The 17,477-nt window shown below is 43.0% G+C and overlaps 1 protein-coding gene and 1 long non-coding RNA gene across 5 annotated transcripts in view; one reads left to right on the plus strand and one right to left on the minus strand.

Moving 5' to 3' along the window:
• The window catches only part of FOXJ3 (forkhead box J3), a 176,230-nt gene extending 166,499 nt beyond the window's left edge, over nt 1-9,731 (minus strand). For 3 of the 4 annotated variants that reach the window (XM_032247160.1, XM_032247161.1, XM_032247154.1), the window contains exon 1: nt 9,506-9,731. The gene's annotated coding sequence lies outside the window, so the exon portion shown is untranslated. The remainder of the gene's footprint in view (nt 1-9,505) is intronic. The other variant, XM_032247158.1, reaches the window with a different exon arrangement.
• On the plus strand, nt 9,730-15,748 carry LOC116529373. Its single transcript, XR_004259478.1, has 2 exons — nt 9,730-10,307; nt 15,511-15,748. It is a non-coding gene; the product is annotated as an uncharacterized LOC116529373 (long non-coding RNA).
• The last annotated feature ends 1,729 nt before the right edge of the window (nt 15,749-17,477 follow it).

The following is a 17,477-nucleotide window of genomic DNA, read 5'->3' on the forward strand; positions in this document are numbered from 1 at the left end:
TCTTGGTTGCTTCTAAGGGACTAAAATTAATTTATTGATCAGCAAAGCTAAATGACCAAACTATAATGCAAAGAAAAACCCAAACCACTTAATACACTCACAACTTACCCATAAGATAATCAATAACTCATCAAACTTATTTAACAAACTGCTTAGAAATCAAAACAACTTCATAGCATCAAGTGTTTAAACCGCTCTTCAAAAGTCCTAAAATCAGGCTGGGCGTGGTGTCTTACACCTGCAATCTCCGCACTTCGGAAAGCTGAGGTAGGCAGTCACATGAGGTCCGGAGTTTGAGACCAGCCTGGCCAACATACTGAAATCCTATCTCTACTAAAAATACAAAAATTAGCCAGCCATGGTGGTGAGCTTCCGTAATCCCAGCTACTTGGGAGGCTGAGGCAGGAGAATCACTTCAACCCAGGAGGTTGAGGTTGCAATGGGCAGAGATCACACCACTGCACTCCAGCCTGGGAGACAGAGCAAGACTCCATCGTAAAAAAAAAAAATCCTAAGATCCACATTTTTGCAAATTCTCATTTGAACCATAAAAATCATAAACTGTATGCTTTCTTTTTCTTGAGTATAAAAGTGATATGGTCACTGCAGAGAGCATAGAAAATATACACAGGTTCAAAGAAGAAAATTTAAATTATCCATCATGACGCATTCTCTCCCAGTCTTTTTTCCTATGCAGATGTAACTTCTTTATATACTGTTACTATTCCTACACACCAGGCAACAGACAACACATCTCCCACTGTGCCAGTAACCTAGGCATCCCCAGCAGAATCATGTTCCAGGGATACTTTCTTAATGTCTAACTTTTATAGATGTGTACTTTTATAAAACAAGACCAAATCTGCTATTGAGTAATCCTTTAAAGTTTCCATTAACTCCTACAAAGACAAAGAATGCAGATTCCAGTAAAAATGCTTCCAATGACTAGAAATGGACCTAAATTTAACAAGGGAAGAAACTGCCCCCATTGGTTTTATGTACCCTAAGTCTGATATTATCATATGCTATGTTCTGCTCCAAGTAGACCAGGTCCTTTGAGGTCTACAATCTTTCATTTTTACCTCAAAAATCCAAAGTATGTTCCTCAACCAAAACTTTGTCAGTTTCACACTAAAAGTACGAAACAAGGAGAATGCAAGGTCTGGGTTCCGGTATCTGCTCCACTACTAAATAATTGAGTGGCATTGGGTCCTAGCTTCTATCTCATTTTCTCCGTTTGTCAATAGGAATATCACTACTAATGCATATCATAGGGCTGCTGTAAGGCTCCAAAATCCAACAGATCAGATAAAGCGCGCTTGAAAAAATATTATTCAAATTTAAGGTGGAAATCTTTTGAAAATACACATCCCCTATAAAAACATAAACACCACTTCCTCTGATATGCAAAGGTGCCATTTCTAATGGTGATGGCTACCCATGTATACATAGTGGGACAATACCATCAACAGATCTGTACACAGGACAGACATGCAAAGTGTCACAGACTCACAGATCCAACTTCCCTAGCAGAAACAGACGACATTTATCATTCACCTCCTGTCATCAGAGTCTGCTCCATCCTAATTCACAAAGGCCAACCTGACCCTGATTACTGCATGTTTGACTGTTGTGCCTGTAATTACCCAAAATTTAACGCCCAAGCCACAGAAACTTTTTAAAGTTAATTTTAATAATTTAACAAGCACCCATGTACCCACCAGCCAAAATCTAGGATCTTTATGATAACCTACTTCCATCATATTACAATCCCATCTCTCTGTAAGCAAACAAAATTTGCAACGGTTATTGAGTTCTAGCAGTCTTTCTATCATCCATTCCTCTCACAAATCCGTTTCAACACAACAGTACTCATTAGAAACAAGCTTTATTAATGGTGTCAAAGGTCAGGTCTCAATCTTAAAAAAAAAAAAGATGATTCCAATTTACAAGGTTTTTAATAAGGTCACACTGGCACCATACTCTACCAATCAATCAAGATCAATCTTACTTCCTTAGTAACCACTATAACACTGAGGAGGACTCTATCTAAGCAGGAGAATTCCATTAGAACTTTTCATTTTGTACTCCAGGTGAAAACTCTGACTTTCTGAAAGTCAGTTTATTGGGTAAAGTCTCCTTGACACAGACTCATCCTGGAATAGCTAGCAAAATCTTCAATGGAATCCATTGATTCTACACTGATTTGAAGATAATGAAAAACAGACATCATGCAGCTTCTGGAGAGACTCTCTAAAAATTCCCTCCCAGGCCAGGCCTGGTGGCTCATGCCTATAATCCCAGCACTTTGGGAGGCCAAGGAGGAAGGAAAAGGCCAAGAGTTCGAGACCAGCCTAGGCACACAGCATAGTCAGACCTTAGATTAGTTAGGTGTAGTGGTACACACCTCTACTCCCAGTCAATTGGGAAGCTAAGGCAAGAGGATAGCTTGAGTCTAGCAGTTTGAGGTTGTAATTGGCTCTCATGGAGCCACTATACTCCAGCCTGGGTGACAGAGCAAGACCTTGTCTCAAAAAAATAAAAATTCCCACCCAAGGACCCAGTGATCTTCAAATTATTAGCATTCAATTCAGAACAGAGTTCTCTAAGACTGTAAGTTCTAACAAGAGTTCCTCTTATTGCACTCTGAGTCCCACTATGCAAGTATGAGTCTGTTACAAACGACTTCATCAACTGATGACGGGAAACAAGTCAGACGGTGTGGTATTAAAGTAGGTCTAATTACATCAAAATCAAATAACTTTAGATTTATGGTAAACTTTTTTTTTTTTTAAAGATGGGGTTTCACCATGATGGTCAGGCTGGTCTTGAACTCCTGACCTCAGGGGCTCCACCCACCTCGGCCTCCCAAAGTGCTAGGATTGCAGGCATGAGTCACAGCACCCAGCCAGTAAAATTCTTAAAGCAACCAAGTGGCTTAGTAATTATTAGAAATTAGGCCTTTATTAATGGTGTCAAAGTCAGAGCTCTTGTTAAATATGGTCCTAATTAACTCATATCACATATTTACACTCACCCATTTTTTTTTCTTTTTTTTTGAGACAACGTCTCACTCCCTTGCACAGACCAGAGTGCGGTGGCACGATCTCGGCTCACTACAACCTCCACCTCCCAGGTTCAAGCAATTATCCTGCCTCTGCCTCCTGAGTAGCTGGGATTACAGGCATGCACCACCATGCCCAGCTAGTTTTTGTATTTTTAGTAGAGACAGGGTTCCATCATGTTGGCCAGGCTGGTCTAGAACTCCTGACCTCAAATGATCCACCTACCTTGGCCTCCCAAAGTGCTGGGATTACAGGCGTGAGCCACTGCGCCCAGCCACTTATGCTATATTTTACCTTGTATAGTACAAAAGTTTGAGACTGTATGAGTCTCATTGCCCTTTTGTTTCATTTGTTTCGTCCTGATCCTATAAAAGAGTAATAGCCACTTTGAAAGACGTTACATTCTCAGGTTATCAGTTGATATACATGTCAAATAGAATAGCAGCCAAAGGTGCCTAACTACAAAAGGTTACTTAAAATAAGTAGAATGTCATTGTTATAAATATAAAAACAACATCTGGTTCCATATAACAAAGCTATTTCCATATCCCAACAGATGGCCCACAGTAATAATGCTCTGCTGATGTGATTATACCAAATTCTATTAAATCAAAAAATCCTGTACAGCAGATGCCTTTTCCAATTTCAGAGTAAGTCAATCTCTTTAACCAAAAACACTATGCTTTGGTTCTTATTTGTGCATTAAAATCAAGTTATACCAATTAAGATGGTCAAATTTTTTGACAGTTGTCATAAAATGCCACTGTGGTGTTTTCTGGGTTTTGGAGTGGGAAAGGTAAAAAGTAACTCCCTCTAGAACTAAAAGACTAACTGCTCAAAATGGAAAACAAAAAGTCATAGTTAAAGGAAGGCTAAGGGGAGAGGTAAAAGTGAGCTTCAGCTGCCTCAGCTAAGGTTTCTGAATAGTGGCAATGTGGAAAGCTAAGTGACTAACAAGGCCAACAGTGAAGATCAGTGAAAATAATGTAATTTCTGAGCTGAGAAGCTTTGAGACAAACAAAAAAATGTCTAAACAACATGTATCTTTGCACACTGTAGTGTTACGTCCACTTTAAAAAAAAATGGGGATGCAATGTCAAGTTAACTTTGCTGTTTAACTGTTTCCCCAGCTACATTCAAAATCAAATCTTCATATTCTGCTCATGCACTTACTTGAAATATTATCTTCTATTAATTCATAACACAGTAAACAGAACAGAGTAGTAATTAAGAGCCACTGAGTTCTCAAAACAGACTACAAGGGTTCAAATCTTGGCTCTTTCCATTCCTAGCTATGTTCCCTTAGTCAAATTACTTAACCTCTCTGTGCCCATTTCTTCATCTGTAAAACTAAGAAATATTTATAAACTCCACAATATATTTATAAAATCTATTTACAAAATTTATAAAATCTGTTTACAAAATTTATAAAATCTTAGGGGTTGTAAGATATGGATAATGAATGTAGAGTGCTTAGAAAACTTTTAGGCCCATAGTAAGGCCTCAAAAAATGTTAGCTAGTATTATCATTATCATTCTTACCACATGAACTCTGTGAAAGTTCTGAAAGAAAAGAAATATGAAATGATTTGTCTAAAACACAGAACAAACAAGTGCCAGAATCTAGGGGGGAAAAAATCTTCATTTTAAGTCCAGAAGATTAACCATTAAAAATCAGTGGGTTGAGTGTGGTGGCTCCCGCCTGTAATCCTAGCACTTTCGGAAGCCAAGGCTGGATCACTTGAGCCCAGGAGTTCAAGACCAGCAGAAACAGCAACATGGCAAAACCCCTTCAATACAAAAAATGCAAAAATTAGCTGAGTGTGCTGGTGCGCACCTGTAGTCACAGCTACTTGGGGGGCTGAGGTAGGAGGATCACTGGGGCCCAGGTGGTTGAGGCTGCAATGAGCTGTGATGGCACCACTGCACTCCAGCCTAGGCAAGAGAGAGAGCTGGTCTCAAAAAAAAAAAAAAAAAAAAAAAACCCAGTGATTCTTCAAGTAAGTACATTTTCCAGTCCCTCTAAGTCTCCCGGAAATTACATGGGGATCCCTTAAGTTAAAATAGCAGCATCGAGTAGTGGATATAGTACAGATATGAACCAAGAAGACCCACTTGCTCCATCAATTACTTAGGTGTACAACCCTAAGCAGGTCACCTAACCTTCAAATTGCTCATCTCAAGATGTTCTGCCTTTATCACAGGGTTGTTGAGATCAAATAAGACAATGTATGAAAAAATGTATGTAAACCAATAAAACACTACATGAATGTTCAAGGGCCATGTCTTATTCATCTTTATATCCCCAACGCCTAGCAAAATGCATGGCAGAGATTATAATCTAAAAAAAAAGCCATGGGAGGGGTTGGCAGGGCAAAGATTCGATGAAAATGGGGAGGAGTTTAAAAAAACAAGAAACTTGGCCAGGCGCAGTGGCTTGCAACTGTAATCCCAACACTTTGGGAGGCTGAAGCAGGCAGATCACTTGAGGTCAGGAGTTCAAGACCAGCCTGGTCAACATGGTGAAACCCTGTCTCTACTAAAAATGAAAAAATTAGCTGGGCATGGTGGTACATGCCTGTAATCCCAGCTACTAGGGAGGGTAAGGTGGGAGAATTGTTTGAACATGGGAGGCAGAGGTTGCAGTGAGCCAAGATTGCGCCACAGCACTCCAGCCTGGGTGACAGAGACAAACTCCGTCTCAAAAAATAATACAAGAAACTCAAATGCCCATCAACTAAAGCAATGGATATCAATGTGGTGTATCCATACAGTGGAATATTATTTGGCAATAAAAAGCAATGAAATGCTGATACATGCTACATGGATGAGCCTTGAAACATATGCTAAGTGAAAGAAGTCAGACACAGAAGACCATATGTTGTATGAAATGCCCACAACAGGCATTTGAAATTGTCAACATATCTATGAGATGGTAAGTGCATTAGCATGGCTGCCTGGAGGTGGGGGTATGGGAAATGACTGCCAATGGGTACAAGGCTTCTTTTAGAAATGTTGTCCTAAAAATGACTCTGGTGATGGTTGCACAACTCTGTGATTACACTAAAAACCACTGACTTGTATACTTTAAATGAATGAATGATAGGGTATGTGAATTATATTTCAAGAAAGTTAGGTTTTTTTAAAAATAAGATAAATTTAAGAAGAGAAGCGTTAAAGTATAAAATCACTGGCTTTGGAACATAAGTTCGTTTCTTTTTTAAAGAAAATACTAAGACTTACCATATCAGATCGTAATGTCTCTACAAATCCTGTCACCTATTCTTCTCCAGCAAATCTGTCACCTATTCTCCTTCCTTTCAAATTTCTCTCTAAGGTTACAAATTATCCCCTCTGGCTTAATTCAATTGTCTTTTCATTGTAGTCACTGTTTCTGAACTTCTATACTGCATTTGAAACTGTCAACACCCTGCCTTATAGAAAATCTTTCTATCCTTGGCTTCTGCGGAACTGATGCACTTTCTGGTTCTTCTCAGAATGCTATTTGGGTCCCCTATTATGGGACCCAAAATTCCAAACCTCAAAGTTCTTTCTTCATTATACTACTATCTTCCCAACACACATCTACTGATGTGTTCTACTAGCATCTATATCTCTGGTCAGTGCAAAATCTACCTTTCATCTAACTGTTCATTATATATAGAAATAATTACATGCGTGAGGTTAAGTAACTTGGCCAAAGTACCTTCTGATTTTAATATCTCATTCAGATTTAATGAATTAAACACATGTAAGGAGCTTAGAACAATGTCTGGCATACAGTAAGTAGTCAATAAATGTTAGCTATTATTTTATTCCCACAACCACTATCTTATATCAGACCCTCATAATCTTATTCCTAAAAGTCTCCAAGAGCATTCCAGTCAGTCTCTCCGCTCCCAGGACACTCAGCTGATATAAAAAACCTTCCTCAGGAACAAAATGCATCCTCTTACTCTCATTCTTTAGAATCCCTTGTGGTATCCTATCAAACTAAACCCCCTATCCTTGAAAGATCCTCCACCAATACCCCCTCGCCAATCCCAAACTCATTTATTATTCACCAACACAGATGATCTGACAGTCAAGCTACTTGATATCCTTTGCACACTGCCACTTCTCTGCCTTTGCACAGGCCCCTTCAACTCTCCTGAAATACACCTCTTCCCCGTTGGAAATTTGTATCTTTTTCAAATGTCACTTATACTTTTGACTTTGGTTGTATCGTTATCCCAAGGAGAAATCTGATGGTGTTTAGTAATTCGGAAAGATGAACATGTTGTTTCCCCAACAGAAGAAACAACTCTGTTCTTTTGACGTAAGTTTAAGCTTTCCAAGAGACCACATATCTTATTCGTCTCTTCATACCGACTACTTCACACATAGATAACACCGTACTTCACAGAAGTACACAAATGCTGACTGACTTACCAAAAAAGAAAAAAAAAAACTCAGTATGTATCAGAACAACATTCTCTATTTTCCACTGCCCCACCCATATTTAGCATAATGAAAGCAGACAGAATCTAGAATCTATATTTAAATATTTTCATTCTACATAGAAGGAAAAGGAAGAATACATGAACTGTACCAGATAAAAGGAAAAAATGTCAAAAACACACTCAAAGAATGTACAATGTGAAAAACAAATCAAGGGAGAATGCAGGCCACTTTGGAATCTAACAAGCGACTCTGAAACATTAAGATTTTTTATTTTACCCAAACAAATGAACAAAAAATAGCCAAAATAAACACGTTCCGGCCTCATCCAAAAAAAAAAAATCTAATAAAAGCATGAAAACTTCCCACTTTTGTCCTCAGCAGCACAAAACCAAGACTCACCTCAATTCTGAGACACAAAAGCAAAAAGAGAAATCCTCCTATTTAAAAAAGTTAATCACATCTATAATATATGCCACTCAGAAAAAGAGAGAGGAGTTACTGCTTTTCTATAAATACTTGCTAGGGACCAGGAGGAATAGGCTTCTCTCACTGTTACTGTGGTCTATTGGCCTATTCCTGTACACGGGAGCAATCTGTAGTCTCAAAAGAGCAAAATGGAAGATGGAAACCTTAATCTGGAAGAGACATTAAGAAAAAAAACTACTCAAAACACGTTTCAAACCAGTTTCGAAAATGGGAGTGCAATGGGTATGCAACAGAGTAAAAGTGAAGTAAAAGAGCTTCTACAAAGTAAGTGACTAGGTGAAACTAGTGCTGCCTTATGAGAAAAAGAGCTATGTATATAACGCTCCTATGGTATGCTTTTTCACTGGGAAACAAAACAGAAGGAAGAAAACAAACACAAATAAATGTTAAAAAAAAAAAAAAAAAAAAAAAAGACCAAAAAGGTGCCCACCAATCTCTAAACTCCCTGGCTCTAACTCATTCAGGAATCTAACTAGGGACAACACAGATGTGGACCGCACCAACAAGGAATAGAAAAACCTTTGCCAATCAGACACGCAAAAAGTAAAACAGAAATGACAGATATACACCTCAATACATCCGTAGCAAGCGCTTATTCTCTCTTTATGATTAAGCAATAGAGAAAAGAATAAGAGCTGCTAATGGAAGACGAGAAAAGATGTTAATGAAACTAAGCCCTGTTATGTCCCCTACTGGCCTCAATTTCAGAGTACAACTCTTGATTCCTCATCTAACCAAAAGTCGGCCTCAGCAAAGCAAACTGACCCTAACGTCTTCCATGCCACCCGGAGGAAATCACAGAGGAAAAACCATCCCGTTACCCTCCCTCCTCACCAGCTGCAAAAATGGAGTGGGGGGGGCGGGAGACACTCTACCACGTGGGCAGGATGCAACACACACAGGACAGCAACACGTCCGCACGGAACGGCTGCCTTTGCCCTAATCCCAGCAAAGGACACCGACACAGGATGGGCGGGAACGCAGGCCCCCTTGCATGGGCCTCCTCACCCCAAAGGGCCACCCCGAAGCGTGAGGTACGCTCGCCCTGCCGGCAGAAAAGCGCCCCCAAGCTTGAAGGGAAAAAGCCGCAGAGTGCCGGGGTCGGGGGCTAGCCCAGGCCAGGGGACAGGTCACGGAGGGAAAGAGACAGTCGCAGCCTTCGGACTCGGCGCCCCCGGGATCTACCTCTGGTTCCCCGGGGCCCCGCCTGGGGGAGGGGCGGGAGGCGCGGAGCCGCGGCTTTCCAGCTGAGGGGCAGCAGCAGCTGAGGAGAAGCGCCGCGGGGGAGGGAGGGACCCAGCCCTCGGCGCCCGCCAGGCCGCGGCCCCGGCCCGGGCCCGGGCCCCAGCCCAGGCCCCCTGCCCCTCCCGCGGCCACTTCGCAGCGCGGCCGCGGCTAGAAGAGACAGGGCGTCTCGCGGAGGGCAGCCCCTGCCTCAGTCCCGGGAGATGCCCCAGCCCCGCCTCCTCGCCCGCCGCCCAGGTCCGGCCGCCCAGGCGGCGGGCACTTACCTCAGGCTGCGCAGGCCGGGACGGCCCGGCCGAGCCCCCGGCCGCTGCGTGAGTCTCCGCCCCCAGGGAAAGGTCCCAACGGTGCCTAGTGCGAGCGGTCGAGGCCCCGAGCAGCGCCGAAAGCAGCGGCGGCAGCAAGAGCAGCCAACATCCGGGGCCGCGCACCCGGAACTACTTCCCGACCCGCATTCTCCCCCCCCCCCCCCCCCCCGACCTCGCCACCGCCGCCGCCGCCTCTTGCGACGTCGCTGCGTCAAGTCCAGCGCGGTCACGACTGCTTCGACGCGCGCGGGATCCCTCCGCTGGGACAAGTAGTGCCCTGAGGCTGCCGGGGCTCTGCCTCGGCGCAGCTGGTGTCATCTAGCAGCCGGCAGTTCCGAGCGATTTGGGGTCCCTGTGCCTTGGAGTGGCGTCTGGAGAGTGAGGGCGGCGGAGGCTGCCCCGCAGTTGAGGACAGTAGGGATCGTTGGTTTTGAACCCTGCCCACGGATACCTGGGGCCCCATGACCCCAAGGAATGGTGCCAAATGTCCTTCCCCGCCCCCCAACCTCCGCCACCTCACCGTAGCGACAGGCACCTTAGCCTCCTCTCCAGGAAACCTGACGCCTTTTCCGACCTGGCACACCGCGGATTCCGGGACCCCCAACAAAGGCGCCTTGGACCTTCAGGACACCCCTCCTTTCAGAGCTTCATGAGCCCCAGGTGCTAGACGCGTCTCTGCCGAGGCCTTTCCCGTACCTGGTCTTACTTTCCTTCTTAAGGCAAAGGAGTTGGAACTCTAAAGGCCCTTCTGATTCTCAAGGTAGCTACCCAGGTTATGGTCCTGCTATCAGTAGGCGGTACGTTTAGAAGGGGTAGTTTTGGTCGACTATTGAACTTTGGAATTTACTTCTACGTCGGTCTTCACTGATTCTTTCTCTAAACTATTAACACTGAATCTGGCCTATAATTTCACACTTAATTGCATTCCAGAGTATTATTTGCTGTTGCTTCATTCGCGTTAGTCACATATTCCCCTGCAGTACCAAACACACTTTTGAACTCACATTGGGTGGCTCAATATTTGGAGACTTAGATATTTGTTAAATGAGTACTAGGCTGGTGGGATGAGAGGAAAAGGAGAGGCATGAGTGAATTGGCCCTGGGTAGTTTTTTGACATAGCCTCAAAGGGTTCAGATAAAGATCTCCAACAGATCGGAGCATACAATTCCTTCAGTAAACATTGAACACCTGCCATTTGTCAAGCATTTCTGGGCACTGGGGATTCAAAACACTCACATATTCCTTTTCTTTATAGGACTAGGAAGATTCTGAACGTTCATGTACTCATTCACTTAACAAATATTTGCCAATCACTGCTAGGGTTGCCAGATACTATTTTAGTGCTTGGGATGTATCAGTAAACAGGAGAGAGAGAAAACAAATACTCTTCCCTCTTGGAGCATTCATTCTATTATAAGGAGAAAGATGATAAATATAAGAGAATTATGTAATATGTTAGAAGGCATTGGGTGCTGTAAAAAAAAATACCAGGGTAAGGGGTACGAGGAAAACTGGAAGAAGGGGGTTTGCAATTTTTTTTTTTTTTTTGAGAGGAAATTCCGCTCCATCGCCCAGGCTGGAGTGCAGTACTGTGATCTCGCTCACTGCAACGTCCGCCTCCCGGGTTCAAGTGATTCTCATGCCTCAGCCTCCTGAGTAGCTGGGATTACAGGTGCGTGCTACCACGCCCAGCTAATTTTTGTATTTTTAGTAGATACAGGGGTTTCACCATGTTGACCAGGCTGGTCTCAAACTCCCAACCTCCCAAAGTGCTGGAATTACAGATGTGAGCCACGGCACCGGGCCTGCAATTTCAAATACAGCCATCAGCGTGGGCCTCATTCATAAAATGACTTTAATCAGAGATCTGAAAGAGTTGAGGGAGTCAGCCATGCAGTCGTCTGGGGAAGAGTGTCCCAGGCAGAAGGAATAGCTAGCTGGTGGAAAGGTCCCCCAGATGAAAGTCTCAGGAAGTGTTAGAAATAACAAGGAGGCCATAGCCAGTTAGAGCAGTGTGAGCAAATGGGAGCTGAATGAGGAGATAAGGTCAGAGAGAGGGGTCTTGAAGGCAACTGTAAACAGAACCACTGCTGGGCTTTGAACAGAGGAGTGATATGATCTGACTCACACTTTCAAAAGGCCAGTGCTAAGAGCAGACCATAAAAGGACCAAGGTGGAAGCCAGAGGCTACATTACCCAGGTACAAGATGATGGCTTGAACCGGATAGTAGCAATGAGTAAGATAAATAAGACGCAATCTCAGCCGGGCACAGTGGCGCTAGACTATAATCTCTGTTATTAAGGAGGCTGAAGCAGGAGAATAGGACCACTTGAGCCCAGGAGATCAAGTGCAACCTGGGCAACTCAGCAAGCCCCCATCTCTAAAAAAATTAATAAAGTACAGTCTGTCTACTTTAAGAACTCATAGTCTAGTGGGAAGCAGGTAGATTAGATAATTACAATGCACTGTGATTAAGGATTCTGAAGAGGAGGACACGCTTGCCAGATTTCCTTAGAGAGGGTAGAAGTTTCCAGAGCTTCAAGTTGCCAAAGGCATTGGAAGTTTCTAATTATTTGTTGGGCCATAAGGTAGATCCCTGATAACATGGCTAACACTCATCTTCCCAGCCTTTCAGGTCTCAAAACCTACAATCATCTGAGTGGAGTTCTAGGTAGAAGGATACTAAAAAGCAGTCTGGGTCACGCATTTAAGGAGGTGGACCAAGCTGATATTATCGCCATTTGTCAGAAGACAATGAGGCCAGCAGTCACCAGGTTTTAACTTGAGACTGGGATCAAGATCATAAAAGTCCCAGACAAAGAATCTCTCTGAGCCAGTTGAGTACAGTCACCCAGATGGTAGAGTTAAAGAGTAGAGAAACTTGACTGGGCACAATGGCTCACACCTGTAATCCCAACACCAGGAGGTGGAGGCGGGAGGATTGCTTGAGCACAGGAGTTCAAGACCAACCTGGGCAACATAAGGAGACTCTGTCTCTGCAAAAATAAAAAAATTAGCTGGCAGGGTGGTGTACACCTGTGGTCCCAACTATATAGGAGGCCGAGATGGGAGGATCCCTTGGGCCTAGGAGGTCAAGGCTACAGTGAGCTATGCTTGTGCTATTGTACGCCAGCCTGGGTAACAGGGCAAGACTCTGTCTTAAAAAAAAAAAAAAAAGAGAGAGAGAGAGAGGGTAGACTTAGCTCCAAGTCTGGAGCTTTTGTTTTTTTTTTTTCTTTATCAAATTTTTTTAACTTTATAGAAATGGGATCTCACTATGTTGTTCAGGCTTGTCTTGAACTCCTGTTTAGCACCACCTCTAACAAGTCTTGGGCAGCTCCTCTCCCCTCACTTGTCTGGGATTCTGTGGTGCTTCCCTAAAGTGCTCATTCTGGGCTAATATGGGGTAGGGTTGGAGAGAGAACAGAGGTGAATAGCTGCCAGAATGAGGTGGGAAGGTGAGGATCAGCAGCCTTTGGGAAGGAAAGAAGTATGAGCTCCTGGGTGCTAAAAGGTGGAGGAGCAATAAAACTTATTACATATGGGATTCATGCTAAATTAGTAGTTTTTTTAAGATTAAAAGAAGAGTAGAGGAGTATCCCCCCTCAAAAAAAAAAAGAAAGAAAGAAAGAAAGAAAGAAAGAAGGCCAGGCACGATGGCTAACGTCTGTAATCTCAGCACTTTGGGAGGCCAAGGTGGGAGGACCACTTGACCTCAGGAAGTCGAGACCAACCTGGGCAACAAAGTGACACCCTGACTCTAAGATAAGTAAAAAATAAATAAAAAGCTAGAATGGCCATAGTAGCAGGGGACATTGTGAGGAAGAAAAACTTAAAGCCTAGATTAAGAAGGCAGACCTAGAGTCAAGTCCAGTATTCCATAGCTTACTTTTTTGTGCCTACATCCAGTTATTTAGTTCCTTTTAATCTCTGTTTCCCTGCCTATAATATGTGAACAATAATCATAGCTACCTAGCAAAAGAGACTATGCACATACTGCCAAAAATAAAGGTCCCTGAGACAGCTGTTATTATTTATAAGGTCCTAGTGTCAGCACAGAAAAGAGTATAGCAGTTCACTGTCTTGGGAGATGGAAGTGGACTGGAAGGGAGGGTGGAGAGCAGGAGAGCCTTCAAAGAGGAGATAGCTCAGGGGACAGATCCTTAAAAAACACAGATTGCCCAGTGGAATAAAGTAGTGGTTTTATTGTTTTGTATTGTTTGCAATCTTTTCCTAGCTTCATCTGAATTCTGAATTATCTGAAAGGAACATAGCCAAAGCTGGGCTGCAATAGCCATACAAAAACCTTGATTGGGCACTGGCAGTGCTTCAACAGCAGTGTTCAACACTTCACGTGACCCAGCCACTTAAATAAATGAGCCTTTACCTGATCCTTTTCTCCCTCTGTATTTGTTGTAAGAGGAAATCAAAAAACGAGAAATAAATTTAAAATGAGCCAAGACTTGCAAGAGGGAGAGAGAAAAACAGGAGAGAGCCCCTCCTATTATTCCTAGCCCAGGAAAAGCCTTACAGATTCCCTGGATATCTTTATGTCATATTTTATAACTCATGAATTCAATTTTTTTAAAGGCTATACATAGGCCATCTAAAAGTTCTCAGCACTACTGACTGCTATTTGAGGAAAATGCTTGGACGTTGGTCACTTATGCATACTTAAAGAGCATTCAATAATCATTTAGCAAGCACCTACTTTATACCAGGTGTTACACTAAATACCAAGGAGTCAAAAGAGAATAAAAGAGAAGCAGACATGTAAACAATTAATCTCAATGCAATTTGGTAGAAATTTATACTTATGCCATGGAAACAGAAAAGAAGCAAGGCTTAATTCTGTCAAATTGGTTGAGGTAGAGACTCGGGCACAGTCACGGGGGCCAAAGAAAGCTTCACTCTTAAAAGTTAAGGTTAAGACTAAGTTTCAATAAATGAGTAGGAATATTCCATGCAGAGACAGAAGCAAGACTGGCAGTAGGAAAAGACGATTGGGGGCAGAGAACAGCTTGTGCAAAGTCGAAGAGGTAGGGTAGATACAAGAAAAGTAGAGGCCACTGAAGTTATAGTCTTATAAGTAGTCATTAAATATTAGTGGCTGATAGGAATAACTAACTCATACAGCTAGACAACATCACTCTATGTAAACCATCATTGAGTTCCTGTCCTCTGGTAGCTGGGTGTTAACTTCAGATTATATTGGTAAGGCAAAATGTGATCCCTCCCAAAGACTATTATTTAATCATTATTAGTAGAAAGGAGTAGCTTAGATTATTTTTTCCCAGTAGAAGGCATTAGCCTAAAATATATTTTTGCCTCTAAGCTGTCAGTGAATTTGCACTAGTGCATTCATACAATCTGCCATCCCCCTCCTGCAACCCATCTTCATGTTCCTTTTAACTACCTGGTTCAAACCTTGGCTTACTTCCACGCTTAGAATCACCCGAGCTAATTAAAAGCGTAGCGAAAGACACAAAGGCACCAAGACAGCTGAGCAAACATTAACAAATGTGTAGAGTAAATAAAGTACTTATATTATGTGTAAGCAATGGTGCATATGAAACTTGGGTGACACTAGGAAGAGTGAGTCAGAAGATGTTCAAACAGTAGGATCAAGGGAAATCTCTCTGCCAGTTAGCAATATCTTTTAGGATGACAAAAAGGAACCTGGTTAGCAGGGAAAAGTAGCCAAGGTTTGCATCCCAAAGGAGCCTGAAACTCTGATGCAAACTTGGTAGTAGGAAACAATTGTTTAAAGTTGTGAAGATATTGGCTTACTTGATGCCTAAGGAGCTAAATAAGAACCGTCAAGAAACCCCAATGCTGGATGGAGTTTGGCGGGGGAATAGTTAACATTTAGTGTTCCTTGTGTGACTAGCAACACGATGGGCCCTTTACATCTGGTTTTTTGTTTGTTTGTTTGTTTGTTTGTTTTCTTAACCATTACAGTAAAACTATAAGGTGGTCATCACGTGAAAGAAGAGGAAACATAGGCTCAGTAGTTCAAGAGTGTCAGAGGCAGGATTTGAAGCCAGAATTGTCTGATTCTAAGCCCTCTCTCTTGCCTACCTTCAAAGGCTCTAAACCAGCGGGACTGTTTACACCAGCGTGAGAGTCGTAATGTCCTGGGTGAGGCACTGTGAGAAGGTGTGATCCAAATATCACAAATAAAGGGTAAAGAGACCTATGGAAGACTATACAATTGTTCCCAAACACTCATTGTGCCTCCCAGAATTGGATTGTACTTTCCCATTGATAGCAGGCTTGTGTGTGACTTGCATTAGCTAATGAAATGTAGGTGGCAGTATGAGCCACTCCCAGCTGGAAGCTGTGCCAATGTGCTGCACCATGTTTTCCTTTCCTGCTGCCCTCATGACCAGCAACACTCCGGATAGAAGCTAATCCATCAGCCTCAGTCCCAGAGTGAAGACAATGTGCAGCAAAGCCACAGCTGACCTGGGAAGGATACAGCGTAAGCGAGAAAAACAACCTTTGCTGATTGGGCCACTGAGGTTTGGGGGGGTTGATACCGTAGCACAAAAGAGCCTAGCCGGGCGCAGTGGCTCACGCCTGTAATCCCAGCACTTTGGGAGGCCAAGGCGGGTGGATCATGAGTTCAGGAGTTCACCCCATCTCTACTAAAAATGCAAAATTTAGCCGGGCATGGTGGCAGGCACCTGTAATCTCAGCTACTTGGGATGCTGAGGCAGCTTGCTTGAACCTGGGAGGCGAAGGTTGCAGTGAGATCATGCCACTGCACTCCAGCCTGCGTGGCAGAGTGAGACTCCCATCTCAAAATTAAAAAAAAAATTAAAAAACAGAGCCTATACTGACTAATGCAGATACCTTCTGAATCTTTCTCTTTAGTGACCAAAATTTTTAGTGTCATCTTCAGGTAGAAAGATTGGTTGGGGATTATGAGAAGATACAGGGAATGGGATGACTGGTGTACTATAGTGAAAGGCAAAAATGCAGGATTTGAGGCAGGACATGGTGGCTCACACCTGTAATCCCAGAGCTTTGGGAGGCCAAGGCAGGAGGATCACTTGAGGCCAAGAGTTAGAGAGCCCACCTTGAGCAACATAGTGAGACAGTGCCTCTAAATTAAAATAAAATAAAAATACAGAATTTGAAACTCAGTCAGTCTTTATTTGTGGGCTCAGACAACCCTTTATAAGAAAGTGCCACGGACCATGTCATGCCCCAGAAGCTGGGGAACTTACGAAGAATGTTAAGATACAGCTCCTGGTTTTCCTTTATTATTATTTTTTAAATAGAGGCAAGGTCTCATTACGTTGCCCAGGCTGGTCTCAAACTCCTGGCCTCAAACAATCCTCCTGCTGATCTCCTAAAGTGTTAGAATTATAGGTGTGAACTACCATGCCCAGCACAATCCGTGTTTTTGAGAAAGGACCATACTCATTTGCTTCTAAACCTAGCAACCCAATACTGTATGTGGCAGCCTCTAGGCACTAAATAAGTAAATTTTTATCAAAGTGATGCTATGGAATAATTTAGAACTGTAACTGAAGTCCCCTAACTCCCCACAAAGGCTCTTCCTGTGTTGTAACGTATTGCTAACTTGGGTTTGGGATTATTAGTAGCTAATTTTTATATAAAACTTTATGTATACCTAATTTATTTGAAATGCCACACAAATGAAAAATATCCAGAACATCAAGATCTGCAGGGCCTGGAGCATGGTAAGTATTCAGTAAAGGCACTCAGTCCTCCCTGCAGGAATCACAAAGCACGGAAAACTCTGGAGAGCCCAACAGACATGGCAATGAGAAATCTAGCTTGAAGTGCACTGGGGACCAAGTTTTTCATGGGACCAGATTAAGAGAACATGTAGGTGAAGATTAAATTTAGGCAAACAGGCTGGGCATAGTGGCTCATACCTGTAATCCCAGCAT

The sequence above is a fragment of the Sapajus apella genome, unplaced genomic scaffold, assembly GCF_009761245.1.
Source record: "Sapajus apella isolate SASKATOON/1434 unplaced genomic scaffold, GSC_monkey_1.0 scaffold62, whole genome shotgun sequence".
Taxonomy (NCBI): domain Eukaryota; kingdom Metazoa; phylum Chordata; class Mammalia; order Primates; family Cebidae; genus Sapajus; species Sapajus apella.